This window comes from Mesoplodon densirostris, chromosome 7 (assembly GCF_025265405.1).
Source record: "Mesoplodon densirostris isolate mMesDen1 chromosome 7, mMesDen1 primary haplotype, whole genome shotgun sequence".
NCBI lineage: Eukaryota > Metazoa > Chordata > Mammalia > Artiodactyla > Ziphiidae > Mesoplodon > Mesoplodon densirostris.
Genome location: NC_082667.1, coordinates 111,117,255 through 111,130,980, shown reverse-complemented (window position 1 = coordinate 111,130,980; position 13,726 = coordinate 111,117,255).

The window sequence follows — 13,726 nt, the reverse complement described above, 5'->3', positions numbered from 1 at the left end:
CTTCTGAAAGATCTAGCCCTTCTTGCTCTGCACTTACTTTTCCTCCATTTAATATCAATCTATTGACCTCACCCATTATGATCCCACGATGAATTCCCAGCACCCTCAACACACATGTGTGCCTCTAGCCATGAGCACAGACTTCTCCAGGCCTGCCCCCATGGGCCTGGCCTTTGGACACCCCAAGATTGTTTAATCTCCCCTGTCAGTGCCAGGGGAAATCCTCCTTCCAATGACTTGCTTGCTCTGTCTGCACGACAAAGCATGGGGAGGGGGCAGGCGCCAGGCTTACTATATTTAGCAGTAGGGGTAACACACCTGCTGTCACAGATCCCCAAATTTCCCACAGTCTCAGTGGCTTGACCCAATCCAAGTTTATTTCTCATCTACCTAACAGTCCAGTGAGGGTGTCTGGTCAATGGGAGGCTTTCTTCCACATGACTTTTCAGGGGCTCAGATTCTTTCAGCCTAGTGACTTTGTCATCTGCTTCCAGCCGGTGGACAGAGGAAAGAAAAGATGAAGAAAGCACATCCACTTCTTAAATGCTCTGGCTCAGAAGTGATACATGTCATTTTCACTCATATTTTATGGGTGTCGACATATCACATGGCACCACCTAGATCAAGTGGGAAAGGTACTAAGAAAGTCAGTCCCTGGGCAGTTCCCATGCAAGAGTAAGCACCTGTTTTGGAAGATAACCAGCCATCTCTGCCCCCCAGAGGAAGCTGGTCATATCCCAGAAACCAGGCCTTGGGGCAGAGGGTTAGGGCTTAGGGCATTTCTGTTCATTTTTACTTAGGAACCAGACCCTTTCTCTCCTCTCTTGGCTTCCTAGGGCAGAAATTGATTTGCTGGGGTGCAGAGGTGTGTGTGTCAGGGAGAGGTAAGAGAAAAAGCAGTATCTAGATGGGAAGAGAAAAATATTCCTTAGGCCCAGGCCATCTATAGAGGCTATAAAAATCATGGAGGGTGGGTGATGGGATTTCTCACATTGATCCAGAATCTCCAGGGCGATGGGTGTGTGTACTGAGGGGAGGTGTTGCTGGTGACACTGTCCTATGGTCCCTGGGTCCCAGGCATCTCCAGGTTCCAGTCAAACTCTCTGGCTTTGTCAGCTCTGTTGACGGCTGAATTTCCCTGGGGAAAGGGGGAGGGTCAAGTGAGCGCGTTGGGGGTGGGACAGGTGATGGTGGCTCTTTGGAGAAGGAGCCAGTTACAGCCTTGCTGCCCATCCAGCTGCCTCTGGGCTTTGGTTAGATTCCCAAGACCTATTGTTTTCCATAATTGCTTAGTGGTTGTCCTGATGCAATTGGGAGGACATTGAGAGATGCACATGGAGAGAACTCCTCGTAATGGTAATGATGTGGATAATGGCAATAATAGCTACCTTTGCGGAACGTTTGCTATGTGCCAGATGCTCTGCTGAACACCTGATGTGTATTGTCTTCTGTGAGTGTGAAGTAGGCATTGTTATTATCTCTATTTTACAGATGAGGAAACAAGGCCAAGAGAACTGGAATAAGCTTCCCCCAAACTAACAACTACTAAGTGGCAGAGCTGGACTTTGAAGCCAGGCTGTCTGATTTTAAAAGCTGCTTTAAAAGCAGGTGGAGGCTTCCTAGCTGCCGCCTCATGGGGTCTGCCATCTGGCTCTGTGGATCTTTCTGTTCTCCACCAGGCCTGTGCTGGAGGAGGGGTGAGGCGGGACAACCCCCCAGAGGAGGATGGGCATATCCCTCAGAGTATCACATGACCAGAGCCTTAGACCATGCAGCTTCTAGAAGCTGGGACAAATGCATCGTGGATGGGAGGAGGCCCCCTGGCACCTCCCCCACCCCCCCCAAGTGGATGGTTTCCGGGAGACCCTCCCATGCCATGACCCGCTATGGCCCCAGGACACCTCCATGTCTCCTCGATGTGGGTGGGTGACTCTGAGAGGTACGTGCCACTCATTCCCTACCTCCTCTGCACTGGCCCAGGCTTCCTGTTCCTTGGAAACTGCCACCCAGCCCAGGGAGAAAGCCCCATGCTGGTCTTACAATGGGCCTACCCAGGGAGCACAGAGTGTTGTGCTCTGGAGATAAGCAGCTGGGACGCTCCAGGCAGGAGCCATTATTGGAGGAGTCCTTTGAGAAGGGAGGAGCATGGCTTGGTCTTTGGTCCTTCAAGCTCAGTTCTTGCCAGCGAAACCTGTGGATATCACAAGTTGTCCCCTCTGTCTAAGTCCCAGGTCCCAGAATTTCTTCACTTTTCATACAAGGAGGGAGCTGGGAGCCTTCTTTGAATAATTCCTCCTAATTACACTGTGTTGTAGTGGAGAGAGTCCTGGAGCTGGAATCAAAGCAACCTGGAGGTACAAATTCCAGCTCAGCCACTTGTTTGGCTCTGTGGCAAGCCAATCTCTGTTTCCTCATACGTGAGCCAGGTGTATCTAGGCCACACATTGTTGCAGGATTAAGTGGGAGGATGCATGTAAACACACAGGGCAAAGTGACTGGCATATTAGGACCTCTCAACAAATGTTGAGTTTGCAACAAAAGGGCCAGATCCTTCACCTCCGTGTCACTTCACCCAATAAGTGAGATAGGAGAGGGAAATTTGGAAACATCTCCAGGGCTTCGGAAATTTGCCATTTCTCTCCATAAGCTTTCCTCTCAGTCTCATAGCAATGGGCTGATCTTCCGTGGAGATGACACTACCATCTGGGGTAGATGGCCATCCCCTACGGGTGGCTTCTCTAAGTCATGGAGATGCACTGAATTGACCTCACTCTGCTCTCTCATCACTGATGGGACCAGGATGGATTCCTGTCACTGGCCCTGCTCTGGTGGCATCTGACTGCTCAGCCAATGGAGCTGGCAGTTCAGGGCTGTGAGGGGACACACATCCTTGTTCTCCACGGACTCCTCCAACCACGGCCATCTGGCTCCTGCCCCACCATGTCAGTGAACTGCCATGTTGCCAAATCTGATGGAACATTTTCAGTCCTCATCTTACTGGAACTGCAGCATTTAACTATTGAGTACTTCCTCCTTTGTGAAATTGCCACGGCTTCTGTGGCACCAAGCTCTCCCAGTTCCCCTCCTGACCCTCTGGCTGTTCCTTCTGTCTTCCACAAGCTCTGTAAATGGTGTCCCCAGGACACCAGACTCAGCTCTCTTCTCAGGGTAAATGTTCCCCCTGGGTCATCTCATCTATCCCTGGGTTTTCCAGCTAACATCGGTAGAGCCAGTAGGAATTTGTTCCATGTCATTGAAGTATAAGAAATGTCATCTTTCTCTTTAAAAGCAGATTAAAAATCTGACTTTGAACTGCTGCAGCCTGGCTGGAAAACATCTCTCATCATGTTCTTCCCCAGGAAGCTCAGCCCCAGGAGAGCCTGTCCACTGCTCTCCAGGCGGGGTGCTCAGTCTGCAGCCATCACAGTCACCCTCAGGGGATTTTACAGGTAAAGGGAGTAGCTCACAAACTCACTGCTCTCTGTACCCCTAGTCTCAGGAACCCCACTCTCCCTGGGTCAGGCCCAGGCTGCTCCCCTCTCTTCAACCCCCAAAGCCCTTCTGCTTGTGGACAACTCAGGCCTGTCTCTTATGAACACTGTACAAAGGCCAATACATTCTCTCTAGAATCAAAGCCATTCTTTCCTGATGAGATCATGGCAGAAATCAAGATAAGCATAGATTTCAATGATCGTGTACAGATTTTCATGTGAACCTCAGTTTTCACTCCTCTAGGACAAATTACTCTAGGTGAGATTATGGTTACCGTATGTTTAACTCTATAAGAAACTGCCAGGCTGTTTTTAGAGGGGCTGTACCATTTTGCATTCCCACCTGCAATATGAGCGTTCCGGTTGCTCCGTATCCTCAACAGTTCTTGGTAGTCTCAGATTTTTTATTGTAACCCCTCTAATAGGTGGGTCGTGGTGTCTCACTGTGGTTTTAACTTGCATGTCTCTAATGACTAATGCTGTTGAGCATCTTTTTATGTGTTATTTGCCATCTATCTAGCCTCTTGAGTGAAATGTCTGTTCATATTTTTTGCCTGTTTGTTGGGTTGTTTCTTATTGTTGAGTTTTGAGAGTTCTTTATATTTTCCAGATACTGGTCTTTGTTGAATATGTGATTTGTAAATGTATTCTCCCCATGTGGCTCGTCTTTTTGTTTTCTTAATTGTGTCCTTACAGAGCAAAAGTTTTTAATTTGGTGAATTCCAATTTATTGATTTTTTTTCTTTTTGGATTGTTCTAAGAACTCTGCCAAATCCAAGCTCTAGAAGATTTTTTCTGATATTTTTTCTTAAGGATTTTATTGTTTTATGCTTTACATTTGAACCTAAGATCCATTTGGAGTTACTTTTTGGATACCACTGAGTTACAGATGGAGGTTCATTTTTTGTTTGTTTCTTTGTTTGCAAATGTATGGCCAGTTATTCTAGCACCATTTGTTGAAAAGACTGTACTTTTCCCATCCAATTGCCTTTGCATTTTGTCAAAAATCAATTGAGCATATTCGTATAGGTATATTTCTAGACTTTTTATTCTGTTCCATTGATCTATGTGTCTATCCTTCACCAATGCCACCCTGTCTAAATTAGTGTAGCTTTACAGAATGTCTTAAAGTTGGGTAGGGTGAATCCTCCAATTTTGTTCTTTTTCAACATTATTTTGGTTATTCTAGCTCTTTACATTTCCATATAGGTTTTAGAACCGGCTTGCTTATATTTATAAAGAAGCCTGTTGGAATTTTGATTGGGATTGCATTAAATCTATAATCAATTTGGAGAGAATTAACATGTTAACTCTTGAGTCTTCCAAACCATGAACATGATATGTCTCTCCATTTATTTAGATTTTCCTTGATTTCCTTCATCTAGGTTTTGTAGTTTTTAGCATACAGATCCTGTTCCTATTTCATTATATTTGTAGCTGAGTACTTAATGTTAACAAAAATAATGTTTTTATTGAAATAATACTTTTTAAACAAAATAGGGAGAAGAGTGGCATTGTTTTACATTTTTGCAACTGTCTTTAATGTCTGGCTGAATGAAATAGCTGGATTCTCATTTTTGTTTCAGTGTCCAATCTGTTGTGATATGTTGTTTTGGTTGAAATGTATGAAGAAAATTCAATATCACACAGATATAGAGTTGGAAAGTGGAAACATAGTTTATTAGCCTTTTCAGGTAATTGTGGATACTTTTTTTTGATACTTACTATACTCAAACTTGACAAGTGACAGTTTCATAAAGGTCAGTTGCAATGTGGACTCTAAAACCTGTCAATGAACTTTTTTACTCAGTTACATTAAAATCTCTTGGTCTGTGTTGCACTCCAAATGGGTCTTTTTACCCACGCCTAATAATGTAACATCATGCATTCGTCATTTGGAAAATACTGATTCTGAGTTATGAACATCTTCCACATGCTGACACACTTCATTATACAATATCAAAAGTAATATGTGTTAATTTTACCACTGATCTCAGAACTTCCCAGGTGGCGCAGTGGTTAAGAATCCACCTGCCAATGCAGGGGACATGGGTTCAAGCCCTTGTCTGGGAAGATCCCACATGCCGTGGAGCAGCTAAGCCTGCGAGCCACAACTACTGAAGCCCGCACGCCTAGAGCCCGTGCTCTGCAACAAGAGAAGCCACTACAATGAGAAGCCTGAGCACCTCAATGAAGAGCAGCCCCTGCTCGCCACAACTAGAAAAAGCCCGTGTGCAGCAATGAAGACCCAACGCAGCCAAAAATAAATAAATTAATTAATTAAAAAAAAATATTACCACTGATCTCTTAGAAAAGTATTTAAGGATTGGAAATCAGTCAAGCTCATGGGAAGGATGCAAATTTTCCAAAATTCTAACTTTCAATTAAGAGTTTAAATTCTGTCCCTAGCAACAAATATTGTCTGTTGTTTTCCTTGCTGTGACAAGCTCATTTTGTTCATTTTTGAGAAAATGATTGCCAACTATCAAGTCTGAATAGTCATCTATATGTTAATCTTCATTCAAGGAAAAACGGTATTTCACACAAAAAAAGTGGCTAGTTCAGCTTGCAGCTCAAAAATATCGGGTTGGCCAAAAACTTCGTTTGGGTTTTTCTGTAAGCTGTTACAGAAAAACCCAAACAAACTTCTTGGCCAACACAATACAAGGCTTTTCCTCAAGAAAACCTTAGTACTTTGGGATGCAGCAGAAGTGCTTCGTGCATACTTCTCATTTTTTCACACTGAATGTTAAAAAGACATGTAATTAGGATTGAGATTAAATAAAATGAATACTTTTCAATAATTAATAATTTCTACCACTTCATCAAAGATGTTCTTTTTTTTTTTTTTTTTTTTTTGCAGTGCGCAGGCCTCTCACTGTTGTGGCCTCTCCCGTTGCGGAGCGCAGGCTCAGCGGCCATGGCTCACGGGCCCAGCCACTCCGCGGCATGTGGAATCTTCCCGGACCGGGGCACGAACCCGTGTTCCCTGCATTGGCAGGCGGACTCTCAACCACTGTGCCACCAGGGAATCCCCTCAAAGATGTTCTTAACTGAAACTGGCAAGAGTGAGCTGGCGAAGAACACAGTGACTACACACACAGTTTGGTGCCGTGGCCTTGATTCATGGTAAGGAGCCTGTAGTTTTGCTCACCACTGCTTTAGTACCATTGGTAAATGTCAACACAGTGAAAAATGCAAATGACATCATAGCATTATTATGAAAATAGTTTTGACCCTGCTGATCCCCTGAAAAATGTCTCAGGCACCTTAAGGGGTCCTCAGACCACACTTTGAGGACTGCTGTATTAGACCACATAGCAAGACAAAAACAGGGAAATCCGCAGGTATTGATTTTGGATAGGCACTTTCTGGAAATTCTACTGGAACCATATCTTGATCTTACCTTCACTGCTCACTCTGAGGAAAAAGTGAACAATCTCTCCCGTGAAGGGGGCTAAGGCTAGTCAGCTTTATGTGGTGATATTGGGTCTTGTTGAAGAAGAGGGATGTTAATTTAATTGCAGTTTAATGAAGAGCTCAGTGGGTGGGAGAAAGAAGAGTGGGAATTTGCATTTTCTTTACTTCCTCGGCTTGATGCATCCTAGGTGAGTGTGCTAGAAACACTTTGATCATTCTGCCCAGGATTGGGGAAGCAGGGCTAATAGCTTCAATATTGCAGATGAAGTCTGTGGGGGTCTGCTTTGTGGTTGGGACTGGAGATTAGAACTCCATCAGGTTCTTCTCTGATAATCCTTCTAATTGGACTAATAGATGCCCCAAATTCTGTTGAATTCAATAAATTATGACAAGCACTCACTAGTGCAAGGACTACATTAAGTGCTGGGAGCAGGACTTGCGGTTGGAGTGGAGGACACACACCTATATCGTGGTGTTCCTTCCCTGCCCCTTTCCACTCTGGTCTTTTCTTTAAAGCTTGATTTTTTTCTGTAATTTTGTAATTAACTCTCACTACAGGAGCATCTGAAAAAAATCCAAACAATCCTGAAAACTATAAAAATAATATAAAGTGTACCATTTATTTGCCAGGCATAAACTCTCCACATCATCACATATTTTATTATCTCATTTAATCTCTCAATAGCTATTACAATAGTAGGTACTTTTGCAAAGAAGAAAGTAAAAATTACTTTAAATCCCACCACCCAGAGGTAAATATTATTAGCACTTGGGTAAAATCTTTCTAGATCTCTCTCTATGTATGCATAGAGAGAGGTCTACAATTTTATATGAATGGGATCATATTATACAGATTATCTTGTATCTTGATTTCTTTTCTCTCAACAATAAGAGATAAACACCTTCCCCAGGGGGATGGATATTATCATCTTTAATGGTTGTAGATTACTCCATTGTGTAGATGTGTCATTTACTTAATCTCTCAGTGGATGTTTAAGTAGAGTAGTTAGTTTCCAGATTTTGATATTATAAACATTAACGCCATAGATTTCTCTGTGCATGCTTCATTCTGAAGCAATGATCTCCTAAGGGTAAATTCCGGTAAGTAAGGCTGTCTACATATTTATCCAAAATGCTAAACTGTTTTTCAGAAGAGTTTAATTAACTTCTACACCTCCACAGTGTCTAAGTCTGTTACCCCATGCTTCAAAGAATGCTAAAGGCAGATGTAAAAGTACACATAAACGTGTTCTTGCATGAATACCTGTGTGTCTATGTGAGCTGTCCACATGCATGAGGGGTTCATTTATTCATTTAACAAACATTTCTGAGCATCTACCATGAAGCAGGCACACAGCTAGGGGTGGAACTGTGAGAAACTCAACGTGGTCACAGCTCTCACGGACTCAAACATACATTTTTTAAATATGTGAAGAAAAATTATACAAAGATATGACCAATGTTGATGAAAAATTAATCAATACTCAATCTAAGAAAGAAATGGAAAATTTTATTTGCACCAATCTGGGGATTATAACCTGGGAGACAGTCTTTCAAAAAGCTCTGAGAACTGTTCCCCCCACCCCCTAACATTGCTATTAGACAAAGGGTTATATGTCAAAGGATTATACATCAAAGTAATGTACTGACAGTTTACACAGTCCAGCAAGGTGAGTAGTTGGTCATTGTGACCCCTTACAGGATTAAGGAAGGGATGTTATCTCCTAAGGAGTTACCTCGCTGGCGCGAGGAGGAAATTTCTTTTCTTTTTTTCTTTTTTTGGCTAATAGGCATTCCTGTGTCATCTAAGGGGATCTAGTTAATGTATAATGCAGATGCACAATGCATACTAAAGAGGGGGCGGTAGTGGCTCAAATAGCGGAGACAATTTTATGTTAAATTTTTTTCCTTTCCTGACTTAAAATAATTTCATTTTATCACCACCTCTAATTAGACTCTGCCCTGGTTCTAGTGATGGTGGCGGGAGTGGTAGGGGAATCAGGGAAGGCTTCCTGGAGAAAGAGATGTTAGAACCTAGATCTGAGGAGTGGGTAGGCATTAACTAGACAAAGAGTAGTGAAACCGAGTCCCCCTAAAACCGAGTTTTCATACCGAGTTTATGATTCATCTCTCTTTCCAAAATTTTATTCTTTTTTTGTCCCCTCTGACCTCAGTTCTATGCTAACTGAACACTAATCAGAGTCAGACTAAAATTACTGTTGTCAATAACATAGTTAGTATACTAAAATTCCTGTTGGTGTTACTGAACCAAACCTGGGTCTGCTCGCCCACTGCACAGCAAAGCCAATCTACTGACACCGGGTTGTGGTGAAGGAGAGTACAGTGTTTATTGCAGGGCACCGAGTAAGGAGGATGACAGCTTATGCTCCAAAGGCCTGAACTCCCTAGTGGTTTTCAGGGAAGAGATTTTAAAGGCAACATTTGGGGTGAGGGTTTGCAGCTCGTGGACTTTCTTCTGATTGCCGCTGGTGAGGTGAGGTAATAGGGTGGTATTCAAGGAATCTTAATCATCAACCTTCTGGTTCCAACCAGTCTGGTTTGTGGTCAGCATGTAGTCACCATCCTCCACCCATGTGGGGGCTTAGTTTCTGCAGAACAACTCAAAGACATGTGTCAGATTGTTCTGTATATTCCTTGAGGAGGAACTAGGACTCTGCTCTATTGCTGAACTGTTGTTTAAGCTATCATTACTTTTTTTGCTTGACTGCTTTTCCTTTGTTTCTGCATTCCCTCACTTCCCTAATTAGGACATACTTCAGTCTGTTCTTTGGAATTCAGGGAGCCCTAGGAGACTAAAGCCTTTTTCTACAAATGAGAAACAGGAAACACGGAGGGACTTTTGAGGAGGGCCCCGCAGGATCCTGCTTGGTTTCATTGCCCATAATGTTAATATACTAAGAATCCTATTATAGACATCATCATTAACATACAAACTCAGGTTGTTTCTCCAGGGCAAGCTGAGCTAACAGACCCCCAAGCCATGGACCACCTGGCCAGAGAATTGTAAACCAGAGGCATTCTGACTCCTGAAACTATGATTATGAAATATCACAAGACGATGATTAATCTCAGTCTTTTTGTTCTCCTTTTTAAAAACCGCTAGCTCAAAGGTCAAGTGGAAGTGGATCTGAGGCTTGTCTCCCACTCCCTTGCTCAGTGCTGTGCAATAAATCCTTACTTTGATGCAAACTCCTACTGTCAGAGTTTGGCTTTCTGCACCACAGACACACAAGCCTTTGCTCAGTTTCAGTAGGAGAAAGTGTGTTCCAGGCAGAGAAAGTTTTTGTCTCTTGTTCCACCCTCAGTGAGAACCATCTTGCCAGGAGAATCTACTGCCATTTCCCACTGTCGACTGAAAAAAAAAAAAAAAAGCACAACCTAAAAGTTGAGAATTATGTTTTATTCCGCAGACTTGCTGGGGACTTAAGCCCAGAAGACAGCAAGGAGCCAGGATATATAGGAGTTTTTGCAAAAAAAACCCAGGCAGCTGGAACACCAAAAGATTATTGTTAATTAAAGAAAAAACAAACAACTAAAGTTAATGAATTTAGCACTTTTCTATGTATGGGAAGATGCAAAATCTGGCTTAATGAAATCATTCCTTTGATATGCACCTCCACTATCTAGGGCCGGTATCCTGTTCTTTTCCATCCTGAATCCCCTCCAGTGTACACCATTGGGGGCGCTATAGTAGCTGATGGTGTGGTGGCAGGCAGACTGTCTCCATCCTGAGTTCCCTCAGGGCGCACCTTCAAGGTAGCTGCAGTGGCTGATGGCTTGATGACTGCAACACCCTCTGTTTGCTGATTCAGCAGGCAGCGTTCTTGGTCCACACCTGACGACAGCACACATGAGTGTTTCTGCTTTTCTGCCTCAATTTTTTGTTCTCCTACCTCTTTTTCCTCCTGAGGCAGGAGGAGCATGGCTTGGAGAATGCAGAGAAGACTGGAGATACTGAAGCCCAAAGACTGAGGGGGAGAGTGGGGCCAGAGGATGCTTAAGAGGTGGCAAGCCCTGTGTCTGAACACGTATGTCTGTGCGTGTACATGCGTTGGAGCACACATGTGAGTATCTCAGTGCTGTTGGTAGAGGCATTATTAGTGGGCTGGTTCTCAAAGTGCGGTGCCCTGGGGGCGGAGCCCAGCACTCTGTTTTAACAAGCCCTTCTGGTGGTTGCAAGGCTCGAGTCTCGCTTACATTCATGAACCCCTCCTAGAGGACGTGTTTGTCTGAACACACCTGTGTGCGCCAGGCTTGGGATATTTGACTTGCAGGTGGAGATTTGCATGTAGGCCTCCTGGCAGCAGGAAGCTCACTCCATCTTTCTTGACTTGGTCTTCTCAGGGCACTCCCGAGTCTAGGGCAGGTGCTCTGGGGCACTTAGCAGATGCCAAATGATGCCAATAATGACAGTAGCCGGACGTGTCTCCAGCCAAACACCTATTTCTTACCAGTCTCTGGCTAGAGCAGCCACAAGGCACCCTTCTTTGGTCACAGACAAATCTAATCTCAACAACACAGAAAGCAGGAAGTTCACGATGGGAGACCGAGAGAGATGGCCTGTTCAGAGGGGAAAAAACTTCCCAGCACTTCCTCTAAACAGGTTACTGGGACAAAGAAAGCAATTTCCTGCCTATCCCTGGCTAATGGCTTCTGGCATGCAGTGAGGGCAGGGGTGGGTGCCAGGGCCTCAAGCCCAACACGGGCAGGGGTCAGGGGTGGCTGGTGGCTATGAGAGGGTGTCCTTGTGTCACAGGATCATGCATTATGGGAGCCCTGGGGATCGGGGTCTTCTCATGGGGAGAAGGGGCCAGGAGTGCAGAACCCCTGGAAGCTGTGAGTTGAGGTTGCATCTTCACCAAACAAACTCCAAACAAGTACTTGCTTTGCACCTGGATTTGGGTCCTGGCTCTGTCACTGATGAACTGAGCAACTTTGGGAAATTGTGTCATTCTTTCCGGCTCAGTTTCCTTGTCTGAGAAATGGGGACAAAAATAGGATCTGCATCGCAGGGCTGTCGTGTGGATTAAATGAGGGCGAGGCAGGAGATAGATGGGCTCCAGGCTAGACATTTACAACTGGCCACCTGTTCACACTCCTTGGGGCCGGAAAAAGATGGGCTCCAGGCTGGACAATTATTACCAGCCTCCTGTTTATATTTCCTGAGTCAAGAGACAAGTGGGCTCCGGGCAACACATTTATGACCAGCCTCCTGTCCTCACTTTGAGATCTGCGCTTCGAGATCTGCACTTTGATATAAAAACAACAGGAATAGGGTAAATAGCTATACATAGAACAATTTTATAGCAGGAACAGAGAGGGACTAAACCCTGTTTAAAAGATCAAGAGGTCACTTATTTCCCATCCTTGGGGCAAGGGAGGCACGACACATGTGCAGAAAGGCTCCGTGGGGTCAAAAAGGCAGGGGACGCCAGACCATAATTAGGCTTGCCATCCCCCGCAGACGCCCTTGCGCTGAAATCCATCTTGGCTGAGGGGTCCTTGCGTAACTAGGGGAGGGCGCTGAGACAAATTAGCCATGGGGTCAAAGCAAGACGACTGGCCAAGAGAAGAACAAAGACCCAGAAGACTGCCCCCTTATAAAGGATCTAAACTTCCCAAAGGCATGACTCTATCTACTCTCTCGTTGAGTTCGCCCATGCGTCTTTCCCCACGTATTCTGCTTTTCTAATAAACGCTTTACTTTCATCTATATCTTCCGTCTCCTTGTCAGATTTTTCCTCTCAAGGCAGACAAGGACTGGGGATTTAGACCCTAGACGCTGGCCCGCATGGTCTAGCGGTTAGGATTCCTGGTTTCCACCCAGGCGACCAGGGTTCAATTCCCGGTCAGGGAACTAAGGTCTCTTCCAGCTTCTGCTTACTGCAAGCTGCTACTCCCTGCTGAGTGCACCCGAAAAGAAGGGGATGTATGTGAACTCATCAGCGCTGTGCCAGGCCTGTGGTAAATGCTCAGAGGTGGTTGTTGGCATCTGTATCTCCTGCAGAAGCCTCTCCCAACCAGAGAATTGTATTCAGTTCTCTTGGTCACTCCCTGAGCCAGCTTGATGAGTTAAATTGGATCGATCAGCATCCCCCAGATATGGACAGGGTTAGCAGAACTTGGCACTTTCATCCTGCACGGAGCACCCAGGTTCCTGGCGACGTGCAAAGGTCCACAGGTCGGAGCAGGGGGCGTGTCCCTCTGACCCTACAGTCGCTGCTGTCTTGCATCTCTGCATCTGCTAGGACTTTTTGTCACAATGGTCTGCTACAGGGTGGAGTTCACAGGAAAATGGGAATCAGGAACACCTGGTACTCAAGGTTGTTGTGTGAGAAGGCGTGGGATGTGCCTAGTTCCCTGCCTGGCACAGGGTAGGTCCGTGATAGGTGTCAGTTACAGTTCTCTGTTGGGGCTGGTCGAAGTGGGCTTGGTTAGTACAGGAAAGTCAAGAAACACATGTCTATTGAGCAATTGTCATTGCCAGGCACTGTGGTAGGTATTTTACACGTGTTTTCTATACCAATCCTCATAATAATCTCATGGAATAGCAATAATATGTCTTCACAGGTGAGGAAATCAGTGCCCAGAGAAGTTAAGTAGCTTGATTAAGACCAGCAGCACTCGATTCCAGTCAGTGATTATCCATGTTTATTCTACGACTGGCTCGCCGCCTTCCAGAAGAACCTGTTCTTTGGCATGGCATTGTGGATCTCTCCGATGAGCAGGAATTATTTGCCAAGGAAGTAAATTTACCAACCTCACTCATTTTGCCCACTCTGATCACAGGGGAG